This window comes from Brienomyrus brachyistius, chromosome 17 (genome assembly GCF_023856365.1).
Source record: "Brienomyrus brachyistius isolate T26 chromosome 17, BBRACH_0.4, whole genome shotgun sequence".
NCBI lineage: Eukaryota > Metazoa > Chordata > Actinopteri > Osteoglossiformes > Mormyridae > Brienomyrus > Brienomyrus brachyistius.
Genome location: NC_064549.1, coordinates 4,419,608 through 4,435,163, shown reverse-complemented (window position 1 = coordinate 4,435,163; position 15,556 = coordinate 4,419,608). Strand labels below are relative to the sequence as shown.

General features: G+C 52.8%; 1 pseudogene; it reads left to right on the top strand.

Annotated features, from left to right (window-relative positions):
• Positions 1 to 689: 689 nt before the first annotated feature.
• On the top strand, positions 690 to 15,059 carry LOC125712000 (protein phosphatase 1L-like; annotated as a pseudogene).
• The last annotated feature ends 497 nt before the right edge of the window (positions 15,060 to 15,556 follow it).

The window sequence follows — 15,556 nt, the reverse complement described above, 5'->3', positions numbered from 1 at the left end:
ACAAGAAGCATTTTAGATATTCAGAATAAATATGACATATCAAGACATACTTAACAAATAAACTAATAAGTGACACGTGAACTGACTGCTTTATTTATTGCTTTAAAAATTAAGTATCACATAAAATGGTGCCGTTCAGTATTAAAAACATTGCTATATTATTACAGCTATTATTGTCGTTTCAATAAAATTTCGCGTTTGAGTAGTTTTCTCGGGTGACGTTGTCTGCGACTTTAACAAGAATGGCTATATATAAGTACTAAATAAAAAATTTTACGTTGTTGTTATGGCTATTTTTTCTAGATTTCTATTCGTTTCTGCACTGATATGAATCTGCAGTCATATGAAATTCCTTTATTTGCAATTTATCGATGAGTATAGATGACAAAATGATTTTAAACTGCCAAATTTGGGCGACATTTCATTCAGTTGCGTCCAGTTTTAAAACTCGTATTTTTAGGGAAATGTAAAGTTGATATTATCTTTCTCAGATGTAACCGCTTCGTGTAAAAAATGTGGTAAATTAAAAATAAATGTCCGTGTTAAACAGCCATGACATAAATTCTTGGCTTTATGTGAGCATTGCGTTTCCCTGGTGGAAATCGCATGACACATTGCAGTGCTGTAAAATAACACATCCGCACCTACGAGCAGGTAACTTCATCCTTATGGGCCCGAGGTGATAATAAATAAGCGATCCGCTCGCTCTGCCCACGGTGTACCGCATTGGCCCCCTGATTGGGCCGCCCAGCGCCGCCAGTGGTGCGGCCCGCTGAATGAGGAGGAGCGGCGGTGGGGGGAGCTGCTCCACTGCGGCTCAGCCGGGGCATTCATTCGCTGTCAGGTGATAGAGAGCGGCGGCAGGGACGGGGCTTTTTCCATACCCAGTCAGACTGACAGTCTCTGCTCATCCGCTCGCCGCATCTACCGGGGGTCGCATCTCGCTCGTCGCCGTGACATGGGAGACGGACACGCACGGCCAGCATTCAGGGCGCCCTGCGGTCAGGCCACGGAGCGGTAGCGCTCTTGCTAAACGCCAGCGGCGGCTCTGCTGCGTCCCGCTACTTAGACGGATTCCCGTGCGTCTCCACTGCGGCGGCTGCGCTCAGTCTCCGGGAGAAGCGGTTTGCGTCTGGCGGCCGCCTAGCAGGAGAAAACGGTTTTATTCGGGCGGATGATGGACTGAGCCGCACCGGGTGCCGTAAGAAAAAGCTGCGATTTCTTTCGTGTATAAATGATAGAAGATACAATGACACTGTTGTCTCTTTTGGGTCGGATCATGCGTTACTTCTTACTCAGACCAGAGACCTTGTTCCTGCTGTGCATTAGCCTGGCTTTGTGGAGCTATTTTTTCCACACCGACGAGGTGAAGACCATCGTGAAGTCCAGCCGGGACGCGGTGAAGATGGTCAAGGGGAAAGTTGCGGAGATAATGCAGAATGACAAGCTGGGCGGCCTCGACGTGCTGGACGCCGAGTTCTCCAAGACGTGGGAGTACAAAAGCCACAACGTAGCGGTCTATTCCATCCAGGGCCGGCGAGACCACATGGAGGACCGATTTGAAGTGCTCACCGACATCGTCAACAAGAGCCACCCATCCATATTTGGGATTTTTCGACGGCCACGGCGGTGAAGTGAGTGCCGGCCCTCTAAGCGTGCAAACACGTGTCCCCAAGCCGCACCTGGGGGGCATATGGACATCAAGGTGCCCAGAGCCACCTGCCCCCACGATGAGCCTCCATGGCCTTTTACCGGCTAGGTTTAAAGTATCCTTGTCACCTTTTGCATAGTGTATTACAAGCATAGCCATGCTTGGTGCTGAAATTGAAATGCATTGCAAAGCGGTTATGGGACTACTTATGAAAGGGTTTTAAACTCGCCACGACTTGTACAGACAAATGAATTGAATGAAAAAGCCTTTGTTCTGGCATTTCCCATAATACCGGTCAGTGAGATGCCTGGTAGCACCCTCATGCCTCTGACTTGATCTCTCAGGATGGGAACTCCCTGAAAGCATTTGGGGAGGTTTCGACCCCCCCCCACCTCGCCCTGCGTGTGTGGTAAACAAATATAGTCCCAAAAGTAATTTTCTTGGGGTTTCAGTCACTGTAAACAGATGGGTTAGTGTCTGGGCTAGAGCAGTTTTCTTTGTTTAGTTCTGTGTAAATGCATGACATGCTGTGGTTGTAAGAAACACCCCCCTTTGTCCCTGTGTAAATGCCACCTTCTGGTCCCTGCCTTTCGGATGCCATTTTGCTGGGCGTCTTGTGCTCCGCCACAGTTTTAGCTGGTTTTCATTTTAGAAACAAATAGTCTTAAAACTCGTCAGTTTTTGCGAGTTCTATTCCGGTCCTTCGCCCCAGTTCTTCTGAGGCATGGAAAACGACATGGCAAGTTTGTATCAGATAAGCCAGGAAGGTTGAAGGTATATTTGATATATATATATATATATTTATTTATATTCCTTTAAACGTTCTCTTGGTCTGTGAGTTCCTTCCCACTTTTTTCCGCCCCTCCATCCTCCATCGGGACTGAGCCCAGCTGGGCAAGCAGACAAATGCTTAGCTTAAGTAAACAAGCTTTCTGGGATGTTTCTAGGCTGGATTTTATCTCTCAGACGTGACTTTAGGCATCCATGATGTTGCTTTTAAAGGTGAGTCTTAGGTCTCAGTTTCTCCGGTTGTTTTTGCCAGTTTAACTTGGACAGAAGGCGCCTGCAAGTGAAATTGTAAGGGACTCCAGGATGCAAAGTCCTATATTTCGGCACTTGTGGTAAGGAAGATTCAAGGCTCTCATTTTGCAGATTTCATCCCTACAAACTGGCCCCCACTTAGCCATTAAACCAGCTGAATAGGAACACAAATTTTGCCTCAAGAACAATTCTGCCCCCGTCTGCCCGCTTTCTGGTGTCCAGCTCGGCACTTGATAGTTTGTCTTGATTTATACTAAAGGTTAGTTGCAGTTAGGTCTGTTTTCTGACGGGGGGGGGGGGTATTCAGCACCACTTCGACAATGTGTATATAGCTTGAGCTTAAAATCTAATTCCTGTTTTCACAAAACAAGGCCACATCCTGCCTTGGGGCTTTCATCAGATGTGAGCTGCAGCTACGGACACCATCGACGCCATTTATCTCGGATCATTTCGGTTTTCATGCTCAGTTCCAACATGCATCAAGGTCAATAGTCGCCTACACTTATGAAAGGATTGTGCTTTTCCATCCCTTTAAATCTTTCCGGCCAGATTACTGTGGTGTAAAACGGTTTTGAGACGGAGGCTCAGTGGGAGTCGCTCCTGCCTTGAACCCCGAGCCTTGGGTCTTGGGTTCTCTGCTCCCTCCGGCCCTGAACAGGATAAGCAGTTTGGAAACGGATGGATGCTTTTGAAATAAAGGCTGTATTAATATCTGGTTTCAATGCAGTGACTTCCCTTAAACCCTACAACCGTTCCTGCCTCTTGAAGGTCATGTTTAGATATCAGTTTCAGATCCGGTATTTTCTTAGACAGTCAATTTTTAAAAATATTTTATTTACATCGTCCCGTCGACGATGTTCAGACTCAGAGAAGGTGGTGCCATTAGCTCATTAATGACCTTGAATGTAGCCCTAAACCCAGCTTGTCTTCCTTATCGAGTTGGACTGTTTACCTCATTGTTTGGTGAAGATTACAGATTGGAAACACTTCCCAAGAAAAACACTCTGAGTGGCCCATCTGCACTCCCGCTGGCTCTGACCTCTTTGGAGAGGTTTTGGTTGGGAGTAAAGCAAACGGTCTCCCTCCTTCAGTCCTCCTTGAATGATAAAATATTCCACATTCCTGTATGTAGCACTCGGGGTTGACTGCTGGCTTTTCTCTCCTCTCTGGAACGGGGGTTTCGGGGGGGGGGGGTTCGCTGGAGTAACGACATGTGAACTTCTTCTGCGGTGAATCTCACCTGAATCGGTGACCTCGTTAGCTCCCCAGCTGTGGGGTCAGCTGATCTCACTGAGGTCACATGACTGCCATGTATGTGTGGAAACTCCCCTACTTATATCAGCCCCCCCCATCCAATTCTGCGACATCCATCGAGGGAAACCCGAATCTATTTCTGGCTAAGGGCCTGTCTAGGGCCCCTGAAAGGATAGATCCGGCCCTGAATCCGCACTTCGAGATTGCAGTGCCAGAGAGGGCTGGTGTTTTCTGTCTGTTCCCGTTGCCTTGCCGCTCACGGTTTATGGTCTGTCCTTTCCCCGGGAAGCCATGTTTCAGCCATGTTTCCTCACCTTATGTTATATCAGCCCCAGGCGAGCAGGACTGTTCAGATTGATGGGAAAACAGACACCCCCCCCCCATTATGGCCAAAGGCAACAGTATAATTTGTTTCCAAATTCTTTTGAAACGCATGAAGCTATTACTAGATACCTGGTTTTGAAATTAAACGTCTCTGCAAACTGCGTTTATGTGTCGCTGATGGGCAGTAAAGTTATGCTTGCTGAGGTGGACTGTGCTTATCACTGAATCTTGCTTCAGTGCTGAGCTGTATATTTTTCTAAAAGCGTGTGTGTGTGTGTGTGTGTGTGTGTGCGTGTGCGTGCACGTGTTTGTAATTATTACATTACGGGGACCTGATTTCCCCACAATGTGATTAAAAACCAGTAACTTTTTCCCTTGTGAGGACATTTTTTCAGTCCGCACAGGGATATCCTGAATTTTATACAAAAAATACAATAAACGAACACAACCAAAAGTCTTGAATTTTCTTTTGTTACGTAGGGTTGGGGTTGTTGGGGTTGGGATTTAAGGTTATACCCATAGGATGGAGAGTGCCCAAAGAAATATGAATATACGGACTGTGTCTATGTGTCTATGTGTGTGTGTGTGTGTGTGTGTGTGTGTGTGTGTGTGTGTGTGTGTGTAAATATCCCAGTCTTGATGTTATTTCCAATCTGTGCAGCCAGACTGCAGACGTCCCAAACGCAGATCTCATGTACGGTTAGTTATGCTCCCAGATGAGTCTAATGGGTAATTGTAACGAGCAGTGTTTTTTTTTTTTTTTTTTTTGGTAGATCACATGGTCCTGAGTTCATTTGGGGACTGGATTTCTAAGGATTCTGGGTCACAGCCAACCCCCAAACCCCCCCGCCCCCCAGCATAAGCCCCACCTGCTGAGGTTGCAGGCGGCCCACAAGGGCTGGAATGAGGCTTTGCTGTTCCCTGGTCCTGGGCTGGGCATTTTGTTCAGGCTAAAGGTGGTGCTGGTATGGGGACGTCTGGTGTTCCCAGGGATTTCGGTGGTGACGTGTTCCTGGAGCTTCAGGTCTGCCCCACAGACGACGATGGCGCTGGACCCTCCCTTCTTACGAAAGCCCTTAGCATCCTCAGAACCTTTTGGACTGATTAGTCACAACAGAAACCGGATATTTATACGGCCCACTGGAGTCCTGCTGGAAAGGCTGTGCTGCGCCACATTACTTGGGCTTCCAAGTACTTTCCCTTCCTCTGACTATCTTTGCTGCTTTTAATCTTCCGTCAAACTGAAACATTTTAGTTACCTGGCCGATTATTTATTTATTTACTTAAATGTCAAATGAGTGACATTTACTGCCTCACGCCTCCCGGTTGGGGGTTCGAATGCTGACAGCGATCTCGAGTGTGAGTTTGCATTTTCTTCCCCTGTTTCATTGGTTTGTTCTCACAGTCCTAAGACCTGCAGTTTAGTGCATTTGGCACGTTAAAGTATGTTGTGTGTCCTGTGATGGCCTGAGGTCTCGTCCAGGGTGTGCCTCAGCCCTGTGACCTGACCAGCCTGAGACCCTGACCAGGAACAGCGGATGGATGGTGGATAGGTGGAGTTATTTCAAATTTAACAATTTAACATCTAAGAATACATACTGGACTGGGTGGGGTGGTTTGTGGGTCGCTCCGGGTCTGACAGGTTGTGGGGTCAGATCCAGTGGGCCGGGTGCTGTAGGCCTGGCTGACCTGCTCCCTGACTGCCAGCTCTCCTCCCATCTATGTGCCGGTCTCTGCGCGTCGGTCCCTGCCGGCCCGGTGATCACGTTCACTGACCTTTTCTTTGGGAAGTTCCTCCGTCCCTTGCGGCAGCTGTGGGATCGGACCCAGATTAAAATAAACCTCCCTGCAGGGTAACTGGGAGGAACACGATGCAGCCTTCCAGGCTCGTTCTGGCCCGGTGAAGTTACATGGCCAAGAGGATGGGAAAGCATGCATCAGAATCTCGTTGTGGTCAACTGCTTTCTGATTGGCCAGTGTAAACACGCCAGTCAGCCAGAGAACAGGCGCTGAAAAGGAAAAAGTGAGGATCTGTCTGTCGTTCTGTTTTGGTCGGTCATTTGGTTGGTCGGTTGGTTGACGTCCAGTGTAGGAGGGTACCATCCTCTGAACCGTTATGCACATTGATGGGTTAGAGTGGTAAATAGTTAGCAAGATATCTGTTGCAGAACCAGTTTCTTTCAGTTTTTGCTGAATGCTGGAATCTGACGTAAAACTACCTGGTTACCAAACATTGATTGCTTTGGCAGCCTGCGGAGTTTGAGTCTGAAAATGCGTTTCCAAATCTCGGTTATTCTGAGGATGCACTTTGGTGCTGTTTAGGGAAGGTGACCAGGCGTTTAAGAGCCCGCTTAGCATGCTTTTGTGATTAAAATGCCTTTTTCATAGTTCGTGGAAACCGACTGGCTTCATTTTTCCCATAAGTGGTAAAAATAAACTTTGGCCATTTGGATTCTGTAGTTTGTTAGAAGGTTTGTGTCCGTCCCCATAAGGCACTTGGTTACGGTGCATTTATAAATGTTCCATGGAGGCCTCTGGTGACCTCAAAGACTCGTGTGTGTGTGTGTGTGTGTGTGTGTGTGTGCGTGTGTGCGTGTGTGCGTGTGTGTGTGAGAGAGCGAGAGAATCCATGCCGTTCTCTGAAGGATGGTGTGACGGACAGAGCAGTGGACTGACCGGGGGGCCTGCGGATCGGGCCCTCTGGAGCAGCAGGATTGGTACCGTACAGCCGGCCCAGCTCAGTGGCGCCCCCTGTGTTTGTACGAACCCTGGCTCCACCTGTTAATGCGCAGGTGCAGCAAGAATCAGGTACCAATCTGTGTTTGCTCTGAGCCCCCCCCTACCCCCACCCAGGTGCGTCAACATGTAGTGAATGTGTTGGGTGGGGGTGGTTCTCAACTGTTTTTTCAGCTGGCAGCCCATCTCCCCCCCCCCCCCAAAGCATCTCGGCAGTCCTGACAGATTTTGTTGAGGAAGGACAGTGACTGGGTCAGGATGGCACGCGGTTACCCGGGCTCTTACGGAACCCCTGGATCTCCCTGCAGCTCGGAGCTAATGTTAAGAAGGGGGGGAGTTGCCAAGGACACCGCACTCTGTGTGTGGGGGGGGGTTTTGGACACTGGGAATCCCACAGGAATGTGCTGCTCACTCTGCGCATTCCCATCTGGAAGCGAGACACTTATGGGATGTTTGAGTGACTGATGAGGGACAGTGTGCTCTTTTTGGTATAAGTGGAAGGTAAATTGAAATCGACCTCTTGGGCCGCGGACCCGGGCCTTGCCTGGCTCCATTCGGCTTTAGAGGCAGCTGGATGGGAGAGGAACGGGATGCTGATGCCCCCGGTGTTCCCGCCCCACTTACCAATATTTTCCCTGCTGTTCCTGGCTCATCCTGCCAGCCGCCATGCACTGCTGCCTGGTTCCTATTTGAGGCTTTCAGAGCTGGGGGGCTGTGGGGCGGCGTCTCACTGCCCTCTCCCCATTGGCCGTTCCGCAGCCGGGCCTTTCCGCTTCTCCTTCATGGGCCGGCGTGTGACCGAGAATCCCGGATACAAAGCGGGATGTGGAATTTTATCTCATGCTGAAACTGGACCTTCCTCCGAGGGGGATGAGGATAGATGCACCGGCATGGTTCACCTGAAAATGGGGAAGTGTGGTGGGGGGGTTCCCATGTTCGTACCGGAGTCACACGGTCCTGGAGCCCCCGGGCGTTCATGCTATGAAAAGCAGGCAGTGTTTGTGCAGCGCAGGAGGGTAGCAGGAAAATTCCCAATTTAGGAAAGAGGGTCAGTGTCACACACAGACCTCTGAGGCATTTGCTAAAGAAAGCAGCCCCCCCCCCCCCCCCCCCCCCCCAACACTGCTCCGGGGTCTCTGACTCACAGCTTCCCTTCTACCGTACACTATGAACTGCACCTGCCTACTCGGCCAACCTCTAGGGGGTGCTGTGGTGTCCACACCACACTGTCCAGGCAGGGCTGTCTGGGCGTCTACCCCACCCCTCCGCGGCACCTTCACATTCACAGCCCCCCGCCCCCTGGCGTGGGATTCTGAACCCCCCCCCCCCCCGGCCATACTTCGCACCTGCTTTTGTACTCTGACAGGGTTCCGTCCCAAAACGCATCTGGAATCACAAGCCAGCAGTTTTGCAATCCTCTTTCATAATTCTGCGTGTTCCAAGTCATATAAGACTGAATCGTTGTGTATTCCAGGCTGGCGTCTTGTCGCAGGTTCATGGCCCCTCCCTCCCCGTCCCGCCCCCGGGGCTGGATTCCCCTTAGCACCATGGTGCTCCAGGCAAAATTCCTAAACCGCGATCGTAATCTCCCGTCGGCCGCAGAATCTCGACCTGCCCATTGTTCTGTAAATCCTGGAGATTCAGGGGGTGGCTTTATCCACAGATCATGCCAGGCTTCTCGCTGGCTTCAACCTGATATCAGCATATTGTTGCTGTTTCCTGTCATCAGCCTCCTTGGCAGCTGCCCCCCCATTTCCCAGCATCCTCTGCTGCATTAAGGGTCCGCCTCTGCTGCAGCGCACCCTGTGATTTACAGCAGCTGTTGTCAACAAATCTGGGATTGTGGTGGAGAGTGAGGCAGCAGTAAGTAAACTGGGCTCTCGGCAGGGGGGGTCTGGGGTTACGGAATAAGAATCAGGCCACATTCTGTCCCTCCCTGTTAAAATATTAACCTGCCATGTAAATCTCTGCTGCTGTCATTGAAATGCCACTGTCTCCTCTGACCTCTCTGATCTGCTCATCTGAGGGTTGAACCCAGTATTTCAGCTCTCTGTTGTTCAGAACCAGCCCCCTTCTGGCATGTCGCTGCGTACTGTGTTGGGTCTCGATCTCTCCTTCCATCCATGTTGTTCTGTTTCAGTGGCTTTTTTTCCCCTCATATCTTTAGTTATTTCATTTTGCCGCTTTTCAACTTTGTGTCACTCAGCTTCTGATTGGAAAGGAGGGGGGCATCTCCCAGGCAAACCCCCCGCCCCCCCCTGCTTTGAGTGTTCCCATAGAAGTACCTGCAGTACCAGCAGGCTCCTCCCTGCTCCTGCCCCGATAGTCCCACCCCTTGCCTCGCAGACAGCATGTAGACTCGCTGCCCTGTGCTCAGCCCCCCCACCATGCTGGACGGCCGTCAGCCAGAGACCTGCTCCCAACTGATTTGTTAGCGCTGATGTGTCAGGTGAGCGTTCTCCTCTCTCTGACTCCCATGTGACTCAGCCCTAATTTGCATAACCTCGCCCCCACCGCCCACATCTTGGACCTTATCAAGCTCTCCCCCCAGTGTTCCCACACCGGTGGTGGGCGGCCACGCTGGCACAGACCCCCGTCGGACCCGGTGTCCAGCTGGATGCCCCAGCTGGGCCGTGCAGCTGCACGGGGGAGGGGCATCAATGCCGCCTTTCATGGAGTGCCCCGATCGGATGTGTATCCCTGAATCACCGGGCCCCCTGAGCCACAGAAGAGGTATTGGGCCTTTTTAAAATGGAGGTATGTTAATGCCAGTCTGAATCGATACTGCTGCTCAGAGTTAATAAGAGAGACGAGTGGGTGGGGTCTGCTGTGCGAGAGGTGGGACAGTCTGCCTTTCACAGTGTAAGGGGGGTGGGTCATGAACTGAGGGAGGGGGAGGGGGTGAAGAGAGGAGCAGGAGGAGGCGCAGGAGGAGGTGGTGTAGAGAGGATGAGCTGGGGCAGCTTTGCAGAGATCTGTGGGATGTCTGCTGGTGGGGGGGATGGAGCCCCTCCCCCGCCAAGAGCAGCTGCTGCTTAAATATTTGCAGCAGTAGCAGCAGCTGTGAGAGAATAAAAGGCAGCTGGCTGGTACTGGGGTCCCCGTGTCAACCTGGCGGGGGCGCCGTCATACCGGGACCTTGCATTCCCTGAACACATGACTGGTGACAGGAGGATTGACAGAGCGTGGTCTGTCACTGGAGATGTGGGGCTGTGCTCTGGCTGCTCTGCTTGTGCGATTCACCGTGTTAAAAGGCCTGTCAGCTATGCCGGACGTGCTGTACTTTGTGATTTTGCTTCAGCTTGGGAGGAACGCAAAGACAGACACTTTCAGAAGAGCTTCCTTTCCAGAGCCGGTCCCAGCTGCACCCCCGAGCATCCTGGGGGGGCAGAGGGTCAGGCGCGTGCGGGGTTAATCACGCAGCTGCTCCCTAGATCTTCTGCGGGGGGTTGAGCAGGAAAAAGGCTAATAAACTGAGGGGGTGATTTTAAAGGTGGAGGATGGGGCTCAATTTTTTTTTTTGTTATACAATGATGCAGACGGGGGGGGTGAGGGGGTGTGTGAAAAGGGGGAGTCAGAAACAAAGGCGGGTCTGTAGCCGGGGCAGATGGGCAGCTATGGTCACCCCCCCCCCCCCCCCCCCGGTGGAGGCCACAGGCGGTGAGAAGTTGTCCGGGTCGGCGTGCGAAGCGCAGGGTGACCACGTTACCCCGTCCTTACAGCGTGCTGGGGGGGGTTCTGGGAACGGGGCCACAAGAATGTGGGCATCTCTTTCGGAGCGAAGCCTCTCTCACAGCAGGCTGGAACGGGGGGGGAGCTGCCAGGGACACCCGCCTGATGGGGGTGCTGTAGCTTTGGAGAAGGATCCTTGGGGTGGTGTCATGCAGCTCCTGAGACCTGGTTAACAGGAAGCCCCAGGTGGTCATGTGATGGGTGCTTTGCTGAATGGGGGGGGGGGAGTGGTCTGACCAGGGTCTATTTCGAACCAATGACCCCCCCCCCCCCCCGGAAATTTGCGCCTGGTGTTGCCCGGCGCCATGCAGGCGTCTCGGTCTGCCAGGTCATGGCAGCACCAAAACAAACATGTGCTCCCCGTGTAATGTTTACATGGCCCTCCGCCACCCCCGCATGCAGCTGGCTGACCCCGAGTCGAGTTTGGGGGGGGGCACCTGGGTGGAAAAATATCAGGGCTTTCGATGTGGGATTAAGTTGTCTGGAACATATTCTGTCGAGTGAGAGCCCCCCCCCCCATCCCGCCCCAAGGTCATCGTCGACCAGCCTGTTCCCAAGAACAGTAACAAAATATGGCTGCTGGGAGCCAGTGCTGCTCTGAGCCGTGCTCCTACCCACAGACATGCTGACCTCATTCCGTATCCCCCCCCCCCTAAATCCCCCCACCCATGTGCCTTTAATAGCTTTGATATGTTTGACAGGCGAGGTGGGGAACAGTAACAGTGAAGAGGACTCGAGAGATTGCCGTTTAAACTGGTTTCCTGTCAGCCACCAGTTTGTGACCTATTTTTGTAGTGCAGGGTTCTGGTCCCGCTTAGCAGGTGCCTGTCCCTGCATGATGGTGCCGGGCCGCCAGCAGGATGGGTAAGTGAGGCGTATCGCCCGGCCGTCCTAAAATAGCAGCTGAGGTCAGCCGGAGTTGGGGAGTTGCAGTGAATTTTTGCGCGCGGGCCGCCTAATGCCGGACAGACACACATTTTACACAAACTGGTACACCTGACATTGTGTGCCTCTGGCAGGGTGCCGGGCTGGATGCAGGACAGTGAGGCTGTGCGGCAGAACCCAGGTGTCTCTTTAGGTCCCTTGGGGGGTCTGGGGCTTGGCTCCATTTGCAGCATCAGCTTTTCACCCCCTTCTGTGTGGGAACGGCACAGAGCATGTGTTGCGGCCGCAAGGACGGTCACATGATGCGATCCAGCAGGCTGCTGTTGTGTCGGTGAGTCAGCAAACCCAGCTCTGCCTCGCTTGTGTTTTAAATGCTACTGAAAATAGCATCCCATATGAGGTGAGTGACAGGGAGGTGTCGCGGACCGGCGGGACCAGTCCGTGTGCTGGTGTCACCTGTGGCTATGACAGCCCCCGCTGCTGTGATTAATGTGAGCGACGCGCTGGCAGTTTAACCGTCCGCGTTCCCTGACCTGCAGGCTGGGGTTATATAGCACCTGCTGGGAGTGAGCAGCCCCCCCCGGCCTCCCGGTTCCTCCGCAGCATGAATCACCATGGCGTAAGCCGCCCTTCCCCGTGTCCCTCTTCTCTCTTTGAACACTGAAACGCCCGTTTGTGCTCGCTGGAGCAGGATGTGAGACGTGCCTGTTATCGGCGCCTGACAGGACCAGGCCCCCCCTCCCTAACAGCCGTGGGCACCCGCTCCCTCCCTGCCGTGCAGCTAAAGCCATTGGGGCATCCAGTGGGCCCAGAAAGTGCGCCTCATCCCCTTGGCAATGCACACTGCCTGATCCTCTCTGTCCTCGCATAATTTGGCGGCCAATTCAACGGCTTGCTGAGCTCTCTGGTACCCTAGGCAGCCTTCCCTGGGTGGGGGATTTGTCCCTGCTGCTGTTGGACAGGTGGGGGCTTGGAGGCTTCTGGAAGCGAGAGTGGCTTTTATTGCCAGTCCTATCTGTTTGTGGTAATAGTGCGGGGGCCGATCCCTGCAGGATCACCCGAGTCTCAAAGGTGAATACCCCCCCCCCCCCCCCCCTACCCAGCGTTGAGTGTTTCTGTGTGTCCGCTATCAGCTTTACTCTACCCCGCCGCCCTCAGTAACTGACATCTGCCTGGACACACCTGTAAAGACAGCCGGGTGTGAGGAAGGAGCCACAGGGCCCCCGCCGCGTGAAACATGAAGCGATGCTGGTTACTGACCTTTCGGCTCCGGCCCGCTTGGGACACTCTGATGGTGGCTTGTTTTGGTGTCCGGCATCTGTTTCCGCAAGATTTCAGGCCAGCGAGGCGTTTTTTTAGTGGTTGACGAATGTGCTTCAGGGTTGCTGCGGCGATCATGGAGATAAGCGCGTTAGCGTCTCCCTCTCTGCAGATGGGCAGCTGGTGATAAGTCGCAGTTCCTGCAAACAGGGTCTGTGGCACTACCTCATCACCACAGCCCCCCGTGCGCCACCCGCTGACCCAGGTACCCCTCCAATCCCACTTTCCCATCCTCAGCACCTAAGGGGTCGTTTCAGACCCGGAGCCAGAGGGCCCCTCTACCTGTTTGCAGGGTGTTCACTGCTGAGTAGTGCATTATGGGTAGAGCAGCCGTAAACAAGTGTCTGATCCTTGAATCAAAGGTGTGTTTTTTTTTCTGCCCCTAGAGGCTCATCTGAAAACGGAGATCCAGGTCTGCAGATGTTTAATGTGCAGATCAAACGGCAAACGTGCTAAAGATAATGTGCGTACGCACACACACGCATACACACGCGCCCGCACACACACACACACACACACACACACACACACACACACACATAGCAAGTGGTCGCTCAGAAGCCACCGTCACCGTGGCAACCCAACAAAGTCCAAAATGTCCTCAGTCCAGCGAGAGCACAGCCTGCGGTACCCCCCCCTCGTTTTACGGGGGTGCTGTTAGAGCGGCCATGTTTATTGCACACGAGCGTCGGCCCATGTACAGTCTGCTGCAGTCCCTTTAATGCAGGGGCAGGTGGCCAAGTCTGGCACCTATAGACACAGAATCGTGTTGGTCCTGCTGCTTGCAGCTGACAATATCTGTTCCCCTAATGGCACCAAATGTGCTTTATAATCTCTTTTCCCTCACGCACCTTCTTTGATTTGCTGAATTCCCGCCTTTCTGTGTTTTTCGCCACGTTTGGGTGTTTTTGTACAAAAAGGGCGGCGTCCTGTGGCTTCATCTTTCAACCGGTTCTAAGAAGCGCTGCGTGTTTAGAAATGGCCTGCATTGTTCCCTTTAAAGGGCGAGTGCCGTTACTGCGGTTACCCTGGGCTTGGATTTCTCCAGGTCAGCTTGTACTGAGACGGCAGGTGAAATGTTTCGCTCACGGTGTAACTTTTCATTACCTGAGCTCTGCACCCTTAATTTGTTTTCAGCATGATGTGTCTGTGTGTGTGTGCATCTGCGTTTGTGTGCGTGCGTGTATGTGTGTCTGCGTGCGTATGCGTGTTTGCGTGTGTGTTTTCGCGTGTGTGCATGCATGCGTGCCTGTGGGTCAGATATACATTACATTGTGATCCTGTTATTTTGACAATGTGGGGACCATTGTTCAGTTTGTCTGTCTGTCTCTCTCTCGCTGTCTGTCTCTCTCGCTGTCTGTCTCTCTCGCTGTCTGTCTCTCTCTCGCTGTCTGTCTCTCTCTCGCTGTCTGTCTCTCTCTCGCTGTCTCTGTTTTTTCTTTCTTGCCTCACTGGGATGGTAAGAACCACCCTTGATTAGGGAACAGGCAAACGTTCCTGGACATAAGATGGCAGGTGGTCAGGCTTCATGGGTAGACGGACGCGTAACAAAGCGTCGAGTGCTGAACCGTGTCTTCTCCGCATGGGTGTGGTGGCTGTGGCCCCGCCCTCACTGTCCCCGCCCCTTGCCTTCCCAGGCCGCCGCAGAATATGTGAAGACCCACCTGCCGGAGCTCCTGAAGCAGCACCTGCAGGCCTACGAGAAGGAGAAGGAGAACAGTGTGCTGTCCTACCCCAGCATCCTGGAGCAGCACATCCTGGCCATCGACAAGGAGATGCTGGAGAAGCTCTCGGCCTCCTACGATGAAGCGGGTGAGGGGTCTCCTCTGGGCTGCGGGGCAGAGCCCCATGTTGTTCTATGCCAGCTGAGGGTAATGTTTCTGGTTGTGGGGTTTTGCCTTAGACAACCCCCCCCCCCCCCCCCATCCCCCTGATCGAGGCACTCTATGGTGAACTCACAGGCACGCGTCATCATGCAAAGGGCGTGCCGCTCGGCGTTTAATTAACAGGTTATTCTTGCTCGCCTGAAGTAATTAACTGTGACTGCCGCGCACTGGCGGTGAGGGGCACCTCACCCCCCCCCCCGTCCCCCCAAAGGGCCGTGTCAGAAGGATGACCTGGATCTTATAACTGTCCGACACAGTGATGCAGAAACAGGCGGATGGGAAGGTAAGAGTGACCCCCAACATGAAGCCCCCCCCCTGCCCCCATTAAACCTCATGCTCTGGGGGTGACCGCACCTGTGGCCGTCCTTTCTAATTACCGCCGGCCCTGAGAAGGTGTAGCAGATGTCTTTCAGCGTATTTTAAGGACACTAACAAAGCCAGTGTGTTCCCCAGGAGTGCCGCGGCCAATCGGATTCACGACCCGCTCCTCTGATGAAATGTTTTATTAATACAGGCCACTCCCGGAAAAGGCCGGTGATTTATTTATACCGAATGAGGGGGGAGGGTGGGGTAGAAGTATTCATGGCAAGCCGACGGCAAAGGTTTTGGGTTTGTTTTCCACTCGGAACCGTCTTCAGAGAATGTTTCCTGGTCCTGCTTCCATCACTTTACCTCGTCAGCCTGGTGGGGGGGGGGGGGCGTTGATGCCTTATTTCAAACTGATATT